Here is a 17,940-nt window from a genome sequence, read left to right on the forward strand (position 1 = left end):
ACACATAGTCACTCTGTATTTTGTTATTACTGTTTCCTGTACTTGGACTGAAAGTATCAAGAAGTATAGACACAGCAAGAGCAAATGAAGAGTCAGGCAAATCCACTTTTTTTTTATTACGAAACAGCTTGAAGTTCTTTGGCATTTATTCAGCTGTGTTGTTACTCTGTCTACTTAGTTTTCCAGCTTTCATCTGTAGATATATTTGTATTTGGAAAGAAGTAATTTTTCCTAAAAAGAAGTGTCTAAGTACCTGCCAAACTAAAGTGTACATATATTTATTGCTAAAGAAAAGCTAAATGAAGTTAATCGTGTAATTAATGTACTTCCTTCTTCAGATATGTCTTTGTGGTTTTCTAACCCAGATTGGCAAAAGCCAAGGATGTCCTCCCCTCTAGTCTCACCTCTGTACTTAAACAAAATACCCCAAACTTACATGAAAAAAAAACAGTTCTTGTGTATTTTAAAAGAAAATTAAAAGAAGTCAAACTTTCATCTCAATATTAATATTTTAACAGATATTCTGATTAATTGATTAGTGACTGATTCAGTGCACTAAGGGTCAAATTCTCACCTGCTGCACTTCATTGTGTCTCTAGGGCAGTACATCCACAGCTCACCTCTGTGGTCAACTAAGCATGAACCAATTGCCAGGCCCAAGCTTGTGCTCCACATACCTGAAATGCTAAGTGCTGGAGGGTCTTGTTTTCATGTTCCAAACTGTACACTCTACATGGTGCCCACATATGTAAATTTTGCCTTGGTTCCATCAAATTTGCACCAAAAAGAACCACTCCTGTGCATTGAACCGTGAAAACTTTATGCACTTCTAAAGTACCCATTTTTGTCCTGATGGAAATGGCTGTAGTTCCTTGTGTAGATGAAGTAAGTATCATGATAGGTCCCCCTTTCTTCCTTTCATTTTATCTCCTTTTGAAAGTTGCCCACAAGAAACACTTACTCAAGATGAGCGTGCAGATATGAGTCTCCTCTTGGTACTGTGGACAAAGATCAGAGTAAAAAGAGCACTGATAAATCTATCTTTAATGCTCTGTTCACATCAAGAAAACTGCTTTCTTTGATAATGACGTTATCAAATACAGTTATTTATTTCATGATACGGAGCACACTGCCTGAGGGACTATGAATTATTCATTGGCTGAGATTGAAAAGATATTTTTATGCCTGGGCCTTGCATTGAGAAGATGAAAATAATATTCCATTCTTTAAAGAATTTAAGAAGGTATGAACTATCAACAATTAAAGCAAGGTTATAGTTTTTTTCTAGATAAATGGAGTTGAGAGGAAATAAAGGACCATGAAAACCTTAGATTATATATCCTTATGCATGAACAAAAGGAATTGAAGGTTACTCTTTCCTTTTCCCTTTCCTTTTGCAGTTGGATTGAGAGAATAAATGGACTGTGCATGCTAATGCTGCCCAAAGAGTTGGCAGCCTGAGGAGTTCAGTCAACAACAGTGGAGGAAGTCTTTGCTTGTAGCTGAATGGCACAAGCTGATTTTCCCCAGAGGCAAGGAAGGAACTGTCTTCCCTTTAACTACGTGCAGAGGTGATGCTTCTAGGACAAGCTGTAAGGTCAAAAAGTTTTCCCCCTTAAATTGTAAGCCCCTTCTCTCTTTTAGTAATATGAAGCATCTCATATTTTTATAGCACTGTGTAACACTGTAGAAGACTTTAAGATCTTAATAGACTCTTACCATTAGCCCTTTCAAGCATGCAAACATACGTGGAGAGTATTCCTTAAATAACAACATTTTATCATTTGGAAATTTACTTGAAAATGGCAATTTCAATAAGTTATATATACAGGTATGGTTCCATGTAGTTTTAAATTTAAAGAACTGAAATTATGAAATTGATAAACAGTTGATCTGGTCATGAGCATTCATAGAAATAAAATAAAATTGGAAAGTGGTTTAGAACAAACCAGTGGAGATTGTCCTAGGGTTTCTCAGGGACAAGGCATAGCATAGATTTTCTGCTTGAAAATTGACCCGTATGGTCACTCTATATAAGCTATTTTCTTTAACTAAATTACTATGCTGCAATATTATAACTTCCCTTACAGAAGATATTTTTCTTTTGAATTTTTTTCTTAATTCTAAACAGTAGAAAGGCAGTATAGAAAATAAAATAGAATGGTTTTAATATTTCTTAAACTTCTAGAGGCAAACATTCACAATAGGAGGAGTTCCTGGCTAGAAGAGAAAAAAGATAGAAAAGTAGAAAAATACTTTAATATATACAAGATATGACAATAAGTATTATTTTCTTTCTAAAATAATTCTGATATAGTTGAGTTATTAAATATTTAATTGCAGACTTCAGTTAATGATAAAAATTAATTTCTTATATTCTTATGTAAATCAACAGGATATTTCCAAAGTGCATTACAACTTCTGTCAGAAAGCCTGGTATGAAATAAATTGATTTTTTAACATACGAGGTGAAGGCAACACATCTAAAATAGTTCATTATCCTGCAACTTTGCCTTGTTCTCAATGGCTGCATCTTATGTGTCATGTGCATGGCTGCTTTAGTGTCCTTCAGAGGCTGACTATATCAGTTGTCCAAATTGACAGCTAGGTTATAATTCCCACCAAGCACACACGCATGCACTGCTTTTCTTTGTTTCAGATTTTTTTCTGTCTTGGAGGTAGCTGCTTTCAGTTTATCCTGGGAGCTCAGAAGCTCTCCAGCATCTTAGAGAGAGCTTTAGCTTCTGGGGTATCTTTTGAAAACAAATTCATTTAATCTTTGCAATGAAGTAATTTCAGAACACTGTCTAGGCAATCCACATTCCATCTGTTGGCTTTACAAAGCAGTAGAGCTCTGCACAGGACTAAACTAGATTCTGTATGAAAAAATCACTTCTTCATAATCTACAGAATACAGTATAGTTTAAAGAAAATCATAGGATAGTGTTCTAGCCTAAATTCTGCCTAGAAGTGAACAAATATTTAGAGCTCCCTTAGAAAGTCATCTCTACAGGCCCTGGAGCACATAGATGGTATCATATGGCAGGTTCTTTCTCACATGTTATTCGACACAGTTCTTTATCAGAAGGTCATGTCAAACAATCCTCAGGCCCATTTTCTGGGAGCGGAATAGTTGTCACTTTTTATAGAAACCCTGTATTGGCATATCTTTATAGAATATTGCTCAATAAGGTAAATTCTGTGCTTCCACAATTTTGCCTTTGGCCTATTTTTTTCCCCCTCTGTTCTGAATGAGAAGGGATGTAGATATGTGGTCAGTGTTTTGTATGGAACATGGCTGGTGTGGATTATAGTTTAAGCATTCCCTAGGACTTAGACAAATGAATGCCTAGTCTAAGGATCCATCCAGACTCAGTCAGCTAGAGGGCAGGTTGAAAACAATGCCTGAACACACAGTAGTCAACTTGGAAATGCCTATACCTTTGACAGATTCTGCAGGATCATGCATTTGGATTTGCATGCCTAAATTCTACCTGCCTGGACATTTCTCATAGTGTTATATGGACATTTTTTGTTTAGTCAGGTACTGAAGAGCTAGCTGTTAGGAAACAGTGAATTTATGCCTTTGTTATCCTATCATTTCGCTGAATCTCTTATAGCCTTCACACAATTATTGTCTATCTCTGTATACCTATGTGTTTTCCTGCCAAGGTCTCAAATCCAGTGCCTTGTATGAGAACAGGTTTTGAGACAATCCAGCAGACTGTAGTATTTCTTTAAATGAAAGATAAAATTTCCTCAAGTTAAAGTCTAAACTGTACTTTATGTTTGTTATCATATAAATGGTGTATGGCATTTTTTTTTCTGAGGTATTTCTTTCTGATTGTTGATGCCTCTTGTATCAAGTTACTGACTGTACAGCAATGGTACTTCACTCAGCAAATCACACAAGAATGAGGTTTGCAAGATATTCCTGCACTATGTCAATATAATTATAAGATCAGATTCATCCTTATGATCACTGCTTCCTGACAGTTTCGGCAGAACTCAGATTTCCTGGAATTTTTCAATTTTGTATCACGTTCCAGTATGAACTAAGGATAAAATTGATTATAAAGCTGGAAGCTGGAACGGAAAGAACCACTGAGCACAGACCAATGCACAGGATATGGAGGAACTAAGATAGTAAGAAATGTCTTCTTTGATGTAAAGACAATTATGAGTCCTCCAGTTCCAATTATGTTTGATTGACCCTGGCCAGCATCCAGGCACCACACAGCTGCAGACTCATTCCTTGTCCCCAGCAGGATAAGGGAGAGAATAGGAAGAGTAAAAGTGTGAAAACTTATGGGTCAAGATAGACAGTTTAATAAGCAAAGCAAAGAAAAAGGAAGGTGAAGAACCAGAAGACAAAAACAATCATGCAAAGATGACCACCCACCATCTCCTACAAGCAGCTCAAAGACCATCCAGTCTCTGAGCAATGACTAGTACCCCTAAAAAAACCCTTTCCTCAGTTTTTATTGCTCAGCATGATACTATATATGGCATGAAATATTCCTTTGGTCAGTTTGGGTCAGCTGTCCAGGTTGTCTCCCTTCCCAAATTCTTGGCCACCGTCAGCCTACTCACTGCAGGAGCAGAGTGGGAATAAGAGAAAGCATGCAAGCTGTGGAGCTACTCTTCAGCAATAGCCAAATCACTGGTGTGTTATCAACACTATTTTTTTTAGTTTCAAATGCAAAATAGCACCATCCAAGCTGCTATGAAAATAATTTATCTGAACTAGACCCAGTACACCAGTCCTGGAAAATAAGATTAGAAATGAAGAGAGGATGAAGTCTGAAATCTTCGAATTCAGCCAAAGAAAAACAAAATTGGGGGTGTTCGGGTTTTTTTTTTTTTTAGTGGTTGTTTTTCAGTACTTTTGGTATATTTTTTTTTCAGTGTCGAATCAGGTATTATTATTTTTTTATATTGAAGTTCATCAATGGGGAAAAGCAAAACAAAAGCACAAAAGGAAGTTATACAAATAGCCAAAGGATCATTTTGTTCAGATCTTCTTATAATTTGACCTGTTTTAGATAACTATTGAAACATAAACGTGGCCTCTAGAGATGTGATGTATACAATATGTTGTAAGGGCTAGAAGAAATCTATGGAATATGTCTGCACAATCAGCGAAGGCTTTAAACTGCATGTATGTAAATTTCCATGAAACTGCTGTAAAATCTTAAGAAATATTCTTTGGATTTTTTCTCCTTCTTTTTATAATATTAATAGTCAAGACCATGGAATATGTAAAATGCATGAAATTTTATGGGATTTAATATAGTTGCTGTCATATTTGCAAGGCAAAAATATAAGAAACTCTGTGAAGATTTGAATTTAATTTGGAAAGAGAAGAGAAGAAAATTTAGTTCATAAATTCAGAGAAAGTTTACTTGAAGTAATCTGTTACCTACTTTTTTTCTATTCATGAAATTCAAAAAAGGTAGTATTGTCTGTTGAGGTTTGGATAAATGCTGGGGGAAAAAATATTAAACTCTAATTGAACTAAACTGGAAAATCAAAGAAAGCTTTGCTAACTTCTGCAACTCATTTTCCTTAATGATAGGTTGCTTTTATCTAGACCTTAATGCTTCAGTAGCAAAGAGCTCAATTGGTTTCAGTCATTATTTTCCCTGATCATCTGTTATGAACATTTCAGTGCAGGATTTTGCCCTCCTAAGGACTCAGCAAAAGGGAACTTTTGCCTTAATATTAGCATTTGCTTCTGCAAATCTTGTATGTTGTATCAAGACGCTAATAAGATTTCACAGAGAACTCATTGAGATTGAAGAACAACTGTGTTGACTCTGCTGTGCCGGCTGCAACATCCTAAGCCCATAGCTCTAAGGTAACGGTGTCTTAAACTGTCATAGTTCTATGAAAGTAAAGCATATTGGTTCCAAAAATAAAGACCGAAGTTCCAGTGCTGAAGTAAATGACAAAATCTCTTCAACAGCTGTAGGTCAGAATGATAATTTAAGACTTCAGCATGACTATTTCATATCTACAGGTATCACATAGTTAAAGGTGACTTTTAATAGATGTCTGCAGAAATAAGCATGTGGATATCGACTTGAAGGCCATAAGAAAAAGGTTTATTGTATTCAGCATCTCCCTTTGCTACTTATTGCCCAAGAAGTATTTACAGTAGCCACAGTATTTTCACTTTTTAAAATACTCATTTAGAAACCATTTTCCCATTTACAAAACCAAAACCAAATATTAAAATTGCTTTAAGAATTAATCTAAGGAAAAGCAAAATGCAAGACTTATTTTAGACAGATGCCCTTTTGCAAGTCTCATTTCCAGTTGTTAATGAAAACTGAGAAGTGCTGTGTGTTTGCATACACTTCTCACTTTTCTGTTGCATACTTGTTTGTACATAAGCAAAATGCTCAACTTGTTTGTAAAATGTGGATAAAATATTTTCATGTCACAGGAATGTGATGATAGGGTTCATTAAAGTTTCTCTGAAGTCTCAGATTAGTAAGTTTATAGCATAAAAATTATTTTGTTTATTTTTTAATAAATGCTTTGAAACTAGAAAGTACTGGAAATCACATAAATGAATACATTCTTTTAAGATTCTCTGACTGATTTCTTGACCAGACAGGCCTTAGTAAACCCAGATAGGCATCTGGATGCTTATCCAAAGTGAAAAGAACACAGTAAGTATGAACTCTGTTCTTTAGCTGTCGCATAAGTTTTTTATGAATAGCAAACAATACACAAGGACTTCAATTTTGTTCACTTCAAATAAGTCAGGGAAAAACTTGACTCTTTCTTGATGCAAGTGAAAAATCAATTATCCATCAAAATAATTGAATATAAAATGAATTCTATCCCCTGCATATAACATTCTAAATTTATAAAATTTCTTATAAACTTTGCAAATGATAATCCAAAACCCTTTATCTAGGTATAGTGACTATGTCCACTAGAAAAACATTACCACAGCCACAATGAAAGAAGGCTTTTTCTTGCTACACTAAATAAAATATCCAAAGAAAATATCTCAATTTTAATTTTTTATGCAAAATCAAAGCATTAAAATAAAATACAGGGAAGTAGAATGATTTCACTGCTGTCTGCCTTAGTCATCTGTCCTCTCTTTTGAGTGCTATGACTCAACACTCTGTCTCTTGTTTTACTGACTTGCTATGTTTGACTCACTGACTTTGGTGGACCTGATTTTCTGGATAAAGTCCAGCCATGGATATATAATACACATATATAGTTTATCTCTGTTAGTTATAATATGACTTTTGGGGACTGTAATCTTAAAAGTAAACATTTCAAACCATGTATTGTGTATCGCTTTATCTTTAAATACAAGTTCAGCTGACGTTCAGATTACTCCAATTGCTGGCACTGTTTAGAAAAAATGATATAGATATGTGGATTATTTGATACAGTGAGGTATTTGGTGGCAAAGTCTGTTGAGTAGGCAACATTTCTGATAGTGTGGTACTCTCAGAATCCGAGATATTTATCAACAATGTTCTTTTTTGATAAGGTAGAAACTGATGAGCTTTCAGGATCCATGACTGTGGAAAGAGGAGCTGGAACCGTGGAGCTGCTTTTGCAGCCATTCTTCAAAATGCATTTCTAAGTTCGGAGAAATGAAATGGAGAGAGATAGTATCCAGGGTCTTAGTATAGCTGGACATGTGATCCTTTACTTCCTCCAGACTTTCAAAATCTTTTATTTTGCATTGACTAATTTGTTATAGTTGTTGACTGACAACTCTACTGCTGCAGGATTACTGTGGGTGTTTGGGTATTCCTTTGCTAAGATTTCCTTCTGAGTTTCCTGTGGTCTGTCTTTTCACTGGATATGTACCACTGTGCAGAAAAGTCCTTGAGGAACAAATCTTTGTGCTCCTCATGTGACTTCCTTCTGAAGAGGGTGTAAGTGTGGTCACCTTACCCTAAATTTTGTTAAACAAGAACAAAGGATTAAATGCTATATGAACCAAACTCGATTCCTTTCAATGTTTCTCATTGACTGTTAAAAAGAAACTTTTCCTTTAGTAAAACCATCATGAAATTTAGGATGCCATGCTGCTATCAATACTATAAGTTTACTGTAGTTAATAGATGCATCTCTGAGGACATGAAACATCTGCTGCTGGAAAAAACATAGCTGTTTTTATACTGCAAGGTTGTATTCCAATTAGGACGTGGTTGAGTTTACACAACAAAAATCTTCTGCTTTTATTGAAAAGAGTGGCGGTTCGACTAGATTTCTGCACCAACTGTATTTGTTGATGTCACAGGGTTTGTATGGTGGAATTATGTTTTTCATAAGCAGCTATGTGATCTTGTGCAATTCTGTCTTTCTGCCTCAGATATCCTTGGATTGCCATCTATATAATAAGAACATAAATTTGAGCTTTTTTATAAAGAGTTTTGGTGTTCTAAGAAAATAACATGCAAGTAAGAAGTACTGTTGTTTTATCATCATGTATGAATATGAAGCTAAGTCTACTACCTTATTTCCCTACTTCACAACAGAACTATAAATGTCAAATATGTTTTTTGTTTTGTTTTTGTTAGTCACAATACAAGAATAAAGTGTTGTGCATACAGCTTTTCCAAATAAAAACATTATATGCTTGTTTTGGAAATATAGTGTATGCAAATCCTGAATAGAAAATATTTCACTAATGACTGTCATTTTAGAACACATGTCTTTGTCTATAGTGTTTGTTTTTCCCCAAGAAACAGTTGAAGGTCACATTATTAAAAGTGCTAATAAATTAAAATATTTGCGTTAGTTAATTAAACCTGTCAGAAGGAAAATTATCTGATACACTGGATTCTATCTTTTTCTATTACCACTTAGGTAATTCAGGGAAATAGGTTTCAGAGTTAAGAAGGAAATAAATCCAGATTTATGTTTGGACTGGAAAAAAAGTGCAAAAATGCACTTGTTGTATTATACATGACTGGAAAAAAAAAGTAGGGTTTTTTTTCAGTTATGTATAATACAACAAGTGCATTTTTGCCCTTGAATTGTTATAATTATGAACTCATGTCAATTCCGTATTTTTCTGTGGAAAAAAACATTTGATGACATGATATATTTTTTTCCTCCTCAGTTTGTGTCAGTCCATAATAGCCCTGAGCATACTCACCTGGTGCTCCAACAGATGCTTTTTGTCCATGTGTTGAGGAGTGCCATTTCAGTTCAGGACTGGGAATTCAGTCACTGCATGAAATATGATGCGGGTCACACAGAATCACAGAATCAATAGGTTGGAAAAGACCCACGGGATCATCGAGTCAAATCATTCCTATCAACCACTAAACCATGCTCCTCAGGACCTCATCCACCTGTCTTTTAAATATCTCCAGGCATGGTGGCTCAACCACATCCCTGGGCAGCCTGTTCCGGTGTCCAATGACCCTTTCTGTGAAAATTTTTTTTCTGATGTCCAGTCTGAACCTCCCCTGGTGGAGCTTGAGGCCATTCCCTCTTATCCTGTCTCCTGTCACGTGGGAGAAGAGGCCAGCTCCCTCTTCCCCACAACTTCCTTTTAGGTAGTTGTAGAGAGCAATGAGGTCCCCCATCAGCCTCCTCTTCTCTAAGGTAAACAACCCCAGTTCCCTCAGCCACTCCTCGTAAGACTGTCAGTCTCACGCTGTACCTTCTGGATGGTCCGTTTGGTTGTACACTGCAGCCTTGTTCTCAGGTCTGCCTCTTGCCCAGCCTCCTTCTGCTTGTTATGGAGCCCTTGGTTCTGGTACATCACTTGTTCTGCCAAGAGCTGTCAGCAATCCCTGCTATTACCACCTTTGGTCTAGCCACCATTCTCAGATCCCATGAGCCCCATTGGTGGGGTCACTGCCTGTGGTCACCCTGACCCCATGGTTCATTCTCCTTCATGGAGAAGTTCCATTCTTTAGATTTCATGGCACTGTAAATCTCATTACTGTTTCCCTAGCTAGACCATTATGCCACAGGTGATGGCTTAAAGGTATTCCTAGGTCACATTCAACTAGGAATTCGTCTGTGGTAGTATTCGCCAGGCCAAACGCAATGTCTGCCAAAACATAGTATGATATAATACGTATAAATGAACTTATATCACAGGTTCCATTTATAGTCCCCTTAGTAGTCATATGAGTAGGCAACTTCAGGATGTAATTAATCTAATCTGTTTTAGTTACTGCTACAGAATAGATCCTCTACTTCAGTGGACAGAAAGATACCAATACTTACAAAAGATGGTATCACCTTACACATACTCCTGCTCACTCTGGCAGTAGTAGTTTCTCTCCTATTTCTATAGAGGAAAGCTTGATGACTGGAAATGGAATGATGCAAATCTCATGAAGTTCAATGAAGGGAAGTTCAAAGTCTTGCACCTGGAGAGGAACAGCCCCAGGCACCAGTATGTGCTGGGGCCACACATCTGAAGAGCAACTTGGCAGAAAAGGACCTGGGGGTCCTGCTGGAGGCCAGCTTGAACACGAGCTAGCCATGTGTCCTTGACTCAAAAAAAGCTAATGTCATCCTGGGCTGCATTAGGAGAACTGTTACCAGCAGCTTGAGGGAGATGATCTTTCCTCTACACTCAGCATTGGTGAGGCCACACTTGGAGTGCTGTGTTTAGTTCTGGATTCCCCACAGATCTGGAGAAACTAGAGAGAGTACAGCAAAAGGCTACAAGGATGATGGAGGTACTGAGTGATGAGAAGCTCAATATGAGCCAGCATTGCACACTCGCAGCCCAGAAGGCCAAACATATCCTGGGCTGCATCAAAAGAAGCATAACCAGCAGGTCAAGAGAGGTGATTCTCCACCTCTACTCTGCTCTTGTGAGAACCCACCTGGAATATTGTTTCCATTTCTGGAGTCCCCAACATAAGAAGGCTATGGAACAGCTAGAATGGGTCTAGAGGAGGGCACAAAGATGATCAAAGGGCCAGAGCACCTCTGCTGTGAGGACAGACTGAGAGAGTTGGGGTTGTTCAGCCTGGACAAGAAAAGACTCTGAGGAAATCTTATAAGGCCCTTTCAGTATCTGAAGGGGGAGTACAAGAATGTTGAGGGAGGACTTTTTACAAAGGCATGTAGTGATAGGATGTAGGAGAATGGCTATAAACTGGAGAAGGGGAGATTTAGACTAGGCATTAGAAAGAAATTCTTCATGATGAGGGTCGTGAGGCACTGGAATAGGTTGCACAGGGAAGCTGTGGATACCCCCTCCCTGGAAGTGTAGAAGGCCAGGTTGGATGGGGCTTTGGGCAGCCTGACCTAGTGGGAGATGTCACTGCCCATGGTAGCGCGGTTGGAACTATATGATCTTTAAGGTCCCTGCCAATGCAAACCAATCTATGATTCTATATTGAGGAGACTGAAGCATCTGACCTATGAGGAGAGGTCGGGGGAGCTGAGACTTTTCAGCCTGGAGATGAGAAGACTCGGAAGAAATCTCATTGCTATATGACAATACTTGTGCAAAGAGGATGCCAAGTAAGAATGAAACCAGGCTCTTTTCCATGGTGTCCAGTTATAAGACCAGAGGCAGCGGGCACAAAATTAAATACAGGAAGCTCCATCCAAACATTACCTGATTTTTACTAGGTTAGTGTAGATAACTAACTTTTAAATGTTAGAGAAACATTTGTTTAAAGGAATATGATTTCAAGAGTGAAACTGTAGAGGATAAGTCTAAAATCTCTTTGCTAAAAACAGCTATACACTAATAGAAGTAAGACAAAGACTTCCTTTGTTTCCATTCCTCCTTGGAGAAGACTTATGGATTAATGGGTTCAGATTCACTTGATTCATGCGTTACTTAGGTTGAACCACCTATTTGTACTGATCGAATTGAAAATGTATGTGGAAAAAATAGAAATGTAAAACTGGCAATGGAAACAAGTTTTTTAAAGAATGAGTTGAAAACTGAAACCCTAAGAGCTACTGGGTGTGGAAATCCCATGTACTGCAGGAGAAGGTTGTAAAGATTTCAGGGTGGAGTTGAATTTTTAATCATAAGTGTAGATACAAATGTGCTTTTATGTTACTTACTCTAGAGTAATACAATAAAACTGAATGTTATTCAAAGAAAGACACCTAGCTACAGCTGTTAAGTAGAATCTGTCTCAACTGCATGCTAATCCTGTGGCAAGGTAGGCATATCTCATTGGAAAACTGGGAATATTGGTTGATCTGCCAGACAATTGTTCTGCCATCCAGACAGACCTTGACAGATTGGAGAAATGGGAAAACAAGAACATGAAATTCAACAAAGGGAAATGCCAAGACCTTCTGAACCCACGGAGGAAGTCTTATGCACCAAGGCTGGGCAATGACTGTCTGGAAAACAGTTTTTCAAAGAAAGACCTAGGGATCCTGGTGACCACCAAGCTGTCATCCATAAACCGTCAATGCAACCTTGCAGCATCAAAGGTCAACAGCTTCCTGGGCTGAATCAAGAAGAGTGTTACATGTCAATACCAGGAATATTTACTCTCCATGCAGTAATGATGAAACAAATCTAGAGTGCTGAGTACAGTTCTGGGCTCCTCAGTACAAAGGAGTAAGAGGCGTACTGTCAAAAACCCAGAAAGGTGATGAAGAGACTGGAACCTCTGATATATGAGGAGAGGATGAGAGAGCTAGGACAGTTCAGCTTGAAAAAAAGAAGGCTTGGGGGATCTTATCAATGTGCATAAAAACCTGATTGGGGGCAGGGGGAGAAATAAAGAAGATAGAGCCAGTTACTATTTCTGTGTAAAGCATACTCTGCTAACAACAGAGTTGTAATGGAAGCAATATGTGCAGGTTGTCTCATGAATATGAATTTTTCCTGTCAGTTATAGCAAGATGTGCAATGTTTTGGTCAATCTTGTCTTTATAATCATCTACAAGGGCTTAACATGTTCTCTGGTCCTTGCTGGCACAGAGTTACTTACATCTTCATAGATTCTTCTGTCACTCCTGCTTTCCTGAGTTATTGCTGGCCAGCTATATTTAGTGTGAGCCATGCAAATACTTGATGGAAGACCTGGGGAAAGATTTGAGTTTGCATAAATTACTATGTTTGGAGTACTTAGCATCATAAGATGTGAAGTAGTATTGCGATTTTAATGTACTTTCTAGTCTGACATAGGAGCATCATAAACCTCAGGCCACATATTTACATAGACAACCTTGTATGCTGGAGGCACCAGATACAACTGTATTATTGTCTATAATGTCGGAAAACTCATTGTTATTGTAATATCTGTAAACATCATTTCCATTGGATAGAAAGACTGACATTTCCTCCCATTGAAATCTTGAAATCACATTTAAAAAAAAATTGTTAACTTCTTTGTAGTTTGTTAGTTACACAAATATTATTGTTTCTCTCTGACCTTGTCAAAACCAAAGATCACTCCACAGGGGAAGCAATACAAGCACTCCATTAGAGTGTCTTTTGCAATACCAGCTGCAATAACCAGTGGCTAAGTAACATGTCATAACACACTACCATGAACCATATTTCACATATTACCTTAAGTACAAGACTAACGCTTTCAGAAGAGAAATTAATCGAGTACTGTATCATCTCCCTTGCCCTTCTACACTCTCAAGATAAGAAATAGAACTGTGCCTCCTCCAGGTGTCATCTTACTTCTGAACCTGCAAGGAGCTATTTTAATACAAAGACTCTTCTTTTTTTCCATTGAACCTAGTGCCACCAGTTAGTTGACTTATGTATATTAGATATGTGAAAGCACTTAGCTTTATGTCTTGTTTTCTGTGCTGATCTATTTCTCTTTTTTATGTTACAGATGAATGTTCACTTTCATCTCTGTGGTAGAGTGACTTTGATACTTCTCTCAACTTCAGGTGGCAGGGTGGATCAAAGCCTTTCCCAATAAACATGTTCATATGAAGTAGCAGAGGGTGACTGATTGACTTAAAGCTTATATTGCTGAATTATAATGTTAGCAAATTAAAGTATTATTTTATATATATATATTATTTTTTTTTTTCTGTAAACAAGAAAGCTTTCAAAATCTCAATCAGTGGGTGCTGAGAGGAAAATATTTCACTTCCTATTAACAATGGGCAAAACAGCAGTTTAGTTTTCTCCCTCTCATGTTCTGACTTAAAGACAGGTATGGTGAGAGAAACATTGTTTGCAAAATACAGTCAAATCCTGACTTTTTTTAGGCAACGATGAAGGGGAATAACATGATTAATTTGATCCTTTTTCAACACACTAATTCAGAAAATGTCTGAAAATGTACTTAGATGAGTGAATTTTCTGGTCTTTTCAGATTACTTACAAGGAAGGGTTAAAAAAAATGTTAACGTCGATGAAAGTGACAGTAAACTGTGGTGCATATGATGGAAGAACACTGTGGATTGTTAGATATTTTGATTGACAATCACTTTACACCTGCAACTCATAATTTTGTTTTCTTCAAAGGACAATGAAAGCTGTGTTACTGTAACTGGTGATTTATTTTTTTTAATTTCTCCGCCTACCCCCCTCTCACCCAGTTACATTTACTATTACATAATCCTGAAGCTCCTGTTTGCTCCTGTTCCTTAAAAAGAAGAACGGGAATGCTTTACCTACCCTACATCACCTTATCTCACAATTTTAAAAGGTTGTTGTTTGTGCAGCACTAGGAACAATTAGAAAATAAGGGCCTATAGTCTTCTGAAGTGTATTATCATATACTCATTGATTTCAGTGGGCTTTGGATAAAGGCCTAAGGGAACATAATATAATCAAGAAGACACTTTCTTTTTCTTTGGAATCCTCTGAGGCACATATTTTTGTTTTGCTTTTAAAGTCCCTGATACCAGGAGGATAATATCTGTCTGAGAGTTAAAGACATATGAGCAGTGAAAAGAATCAAAACATAACTAGCCTTCCAGTACTACATCTATGGTACAGAGTAATTGCTGTATATGGTTTTAAAAGGAAATTACAGCAGGGCATATTAGGGCTTCAGTGAAGTGAAAACTTTTAAACTTTTTCCCTAAATCAGTGAACTCCAACTTCAATGCAAAGCTATTAGAGTTCTTGCACACAGTAGAAATTATTTTAGACAAAACCCAGACTCTGAGACTGATAGAAAAGATGGATGACATTTTTACTTGGGCAAGCACTGGGAAGGACCCTTGAGGAAAAAAATGGAAAAAACTTAACAATTCTAGTGCACCCTAAGAAAGTTGGCAGACAATACTAAGCTGGGTGGAAGCATGGACCTGATAGAGGGTAGGGAGGCTCACCAAAGGGGTCTGAAGAGGCTGGACCGCTGGGGTGAGACCAATGGCATGAGGTTTAACAAGGCCAAATGCCGAGTCCTGCACTTGGGGCACAACAACCCTGTGCAGTGCTACAGACTAGGAGAAGTCTGTCTAGAAAGCTGCCTGGAGGAGAGGGACCTGGGGGTGTTGCTTGACAGCCGACTGAATATGAGCCAACAGTGTGCCCAGGTGGCCAAGAAGGCCAATGGCATCTTGGCTTGTATCAGAAACGGCGTGACCAGCAGGTCCAGGGAGGTTATTCTCCCTCTGTACTCGGCACTGGTGAGACCGCTCCTCGAATCCTGTGTTCATTTCTAGGCCCCTCACCTCAAGAAGGATGTTGAGGCTCAGGAGCGAGTCCAGAGAAGAGCAACAAAGCTGGTGAAGGGGCTGGAGAACAGGCCTTATGAGGAGCGGCTGAGAGAGCTGGGGTTGTTTAGCCTTGAGAAGAGGAGGCTGAGGGGAGACCTCATTGCTCTGTACAACTACCTGAAAGGAGGTTGTGGAGAGGAGGGTGCTGGCCTCTTCTCCCAAGTGACAGGGGACCGGACGAGAGGAAATGGCCTCAATCTCCACCAGGGGAGATTTAGGCTGGACATTAGGAAAAAAATTTTCACAGAAAGGGTCATTGGGAACTGGAACAGGCTGCCCAGGGAGGTGGTTGATTCACCTTCCCTGGAGGGGTTTAAGGGACGGGTGGACAAGGTGCTGAGGGGCATGGTTTAGTGTTTGACAGGAATGGTTGGACTTGATGATCCAATGGGTCTTTTCCAACCTGGTGATTCTATGATTCTATGATTCTATATCCAGAACTCATTTTTGGGGTCAATGGAAATACCGCCAAGAATATTCTGATATTATTTTTTCAGTGCAACTAAATAGTTTTAAAAGTAATCACTAATTTCATTAGTTGCAGTAACTTATGAAAGAGTAAAGCAATGCAGTATAATTTTTAAGACATAAAATCATGAGTTTTGTGCAACAGGAAATACTTTTCTCCTCAATAACCAGCTAGATACTGCATTTTCACTCTTTCAGGAATATTACATGTTTCACAGGATATTAGTAGCTCAGTTCAGTGTGGAAAATTCTATGCTTTGACAACACACGAACAGTTACTTATGGAGATTTTGCAACTTCTAACACATTATATCTGTTTTTTTGCTAGCATATCTAAGCATCATTTATAAATAGAAAATTTACAATGTATATATGATGTTCTGAAAGTGTTCACTCTTTTGGTTGTTTGTTATTCCAGGTGTGAAATTCATCACCTAAGTCACTGGTGTGACTTCAAGTATTTGCTGTGATATTGTTGAAGTTATTTTTGTCTTCAATTTTTGGAGAAGACAGGAGTATGTCCTCATTAATTCAGTGGAAGATTTCAGGGTAGATTACACAATGAAAAGGATAATCACACTCTTTATACGTTTATAACTCTTGCTTTTATTTCTTTCTTAATTTGTGCTGACTCCTTTTTACTTCTGTGTTTAACAGTATGTTGTATGTCATTCTGAACGCTGTAGTGCAGGATTAGTCACTATGATTCATAGTTAAGGTTTCATCAAAATTCTTGTCTGATCCAAATAAATATTTATCCTATTTCTTCTATTTTTTTTTTTTTAGTCTGGCTCTTCCAGACATGGTTTAATTTTCTCGTTTATCAGATCAATTTGTCACAAAGAACAGAAACAGGTGAAAGAGCAGGCCATCAATTCCTATTGTGTATGGGCTAGAGAACACTAAATTGCTTTGAATTAGAACTCAGTGTTTACTAGTAGGGAAGAGAGACCTATTATATACGGCAATTTTCAGTCACTGAGTTATAGTTGGAACACATAGAAATACTAACCTGACTACATTTAGTTATTGAGAGACAGTAGCGAATAAAGCTGGAATAGACCAATGATAACCTCAGGCTTCCCTGTACCTTTGCTCTTTATTTTAGAACACAAGCAACCGTGAATCAACAGTGCTTCTTTTTCTTCCCTAAACCTCATTTTTTAAGGTCTGAACTTGATTTTCTGAACTAGTAGATGTTGGCAGTACTTGTCCACTGAGGGCAGCACTACAATGAACTGATTTGTGTGGTGCAGATACCTTGTGAAAACTAAGAAATCCTTACGGAATGTGCTGCTAGTAAGCTGCAGACCAGCTGAGGAAGAGAGGTGGAGTCAGATGATTTCCATTAAAGTACTATACAACTGGTGAAACTAAAGCCCAGGGGAAAGAGATTAATGTTTTAAATGCAATTTTGAGATTTGGAGTTGGATTTGTTGTAGTTGGACAGGACATTATTTTTCCTTCATAACAAAGTCTTGAAGTGGATAGGTAATAAAAATTAATAACAATCACTGTGGTTATACTTCAGCTTTTAGAGTGAATAGCAACATGCTAAAATACTGTCTCCCTCTCAGCCTCTTTAGAGAAGAGTCCAGGAGATAAATAGTTTATAGCTTTCTAACTTCAGGCTGATGCTTTTATTGATTCAGAGGATCACACAGTTCAGAATTACCTCACTGGAAATAAACAGGTCTGGTGTAGATTTTTTTTTTAAATGGAATTCAGACAGAAAGGAAAAGAAAACAACCCAACAAAATACTTCTGTTACAGACAAGAGTCTTTGACAATCCATGTAGGACTAAGGTTAGTTGTGAC

This window comes from Phaenicophaeus curvirostris, chromosome 1 (assembly GCF_032191515.1).
Source record: "Phaenicophaeus curvirostris isolate KB17595 chromosome 1, BPBGC_Pcur_1.0, whole genome shotgun sequence".
NCBI lineage: Eukaryota > Metazoa > Chordata > Aves > Cuculiformes > Cuculidae > Phaenicophaeus > Phaenicophaeus curvirostris.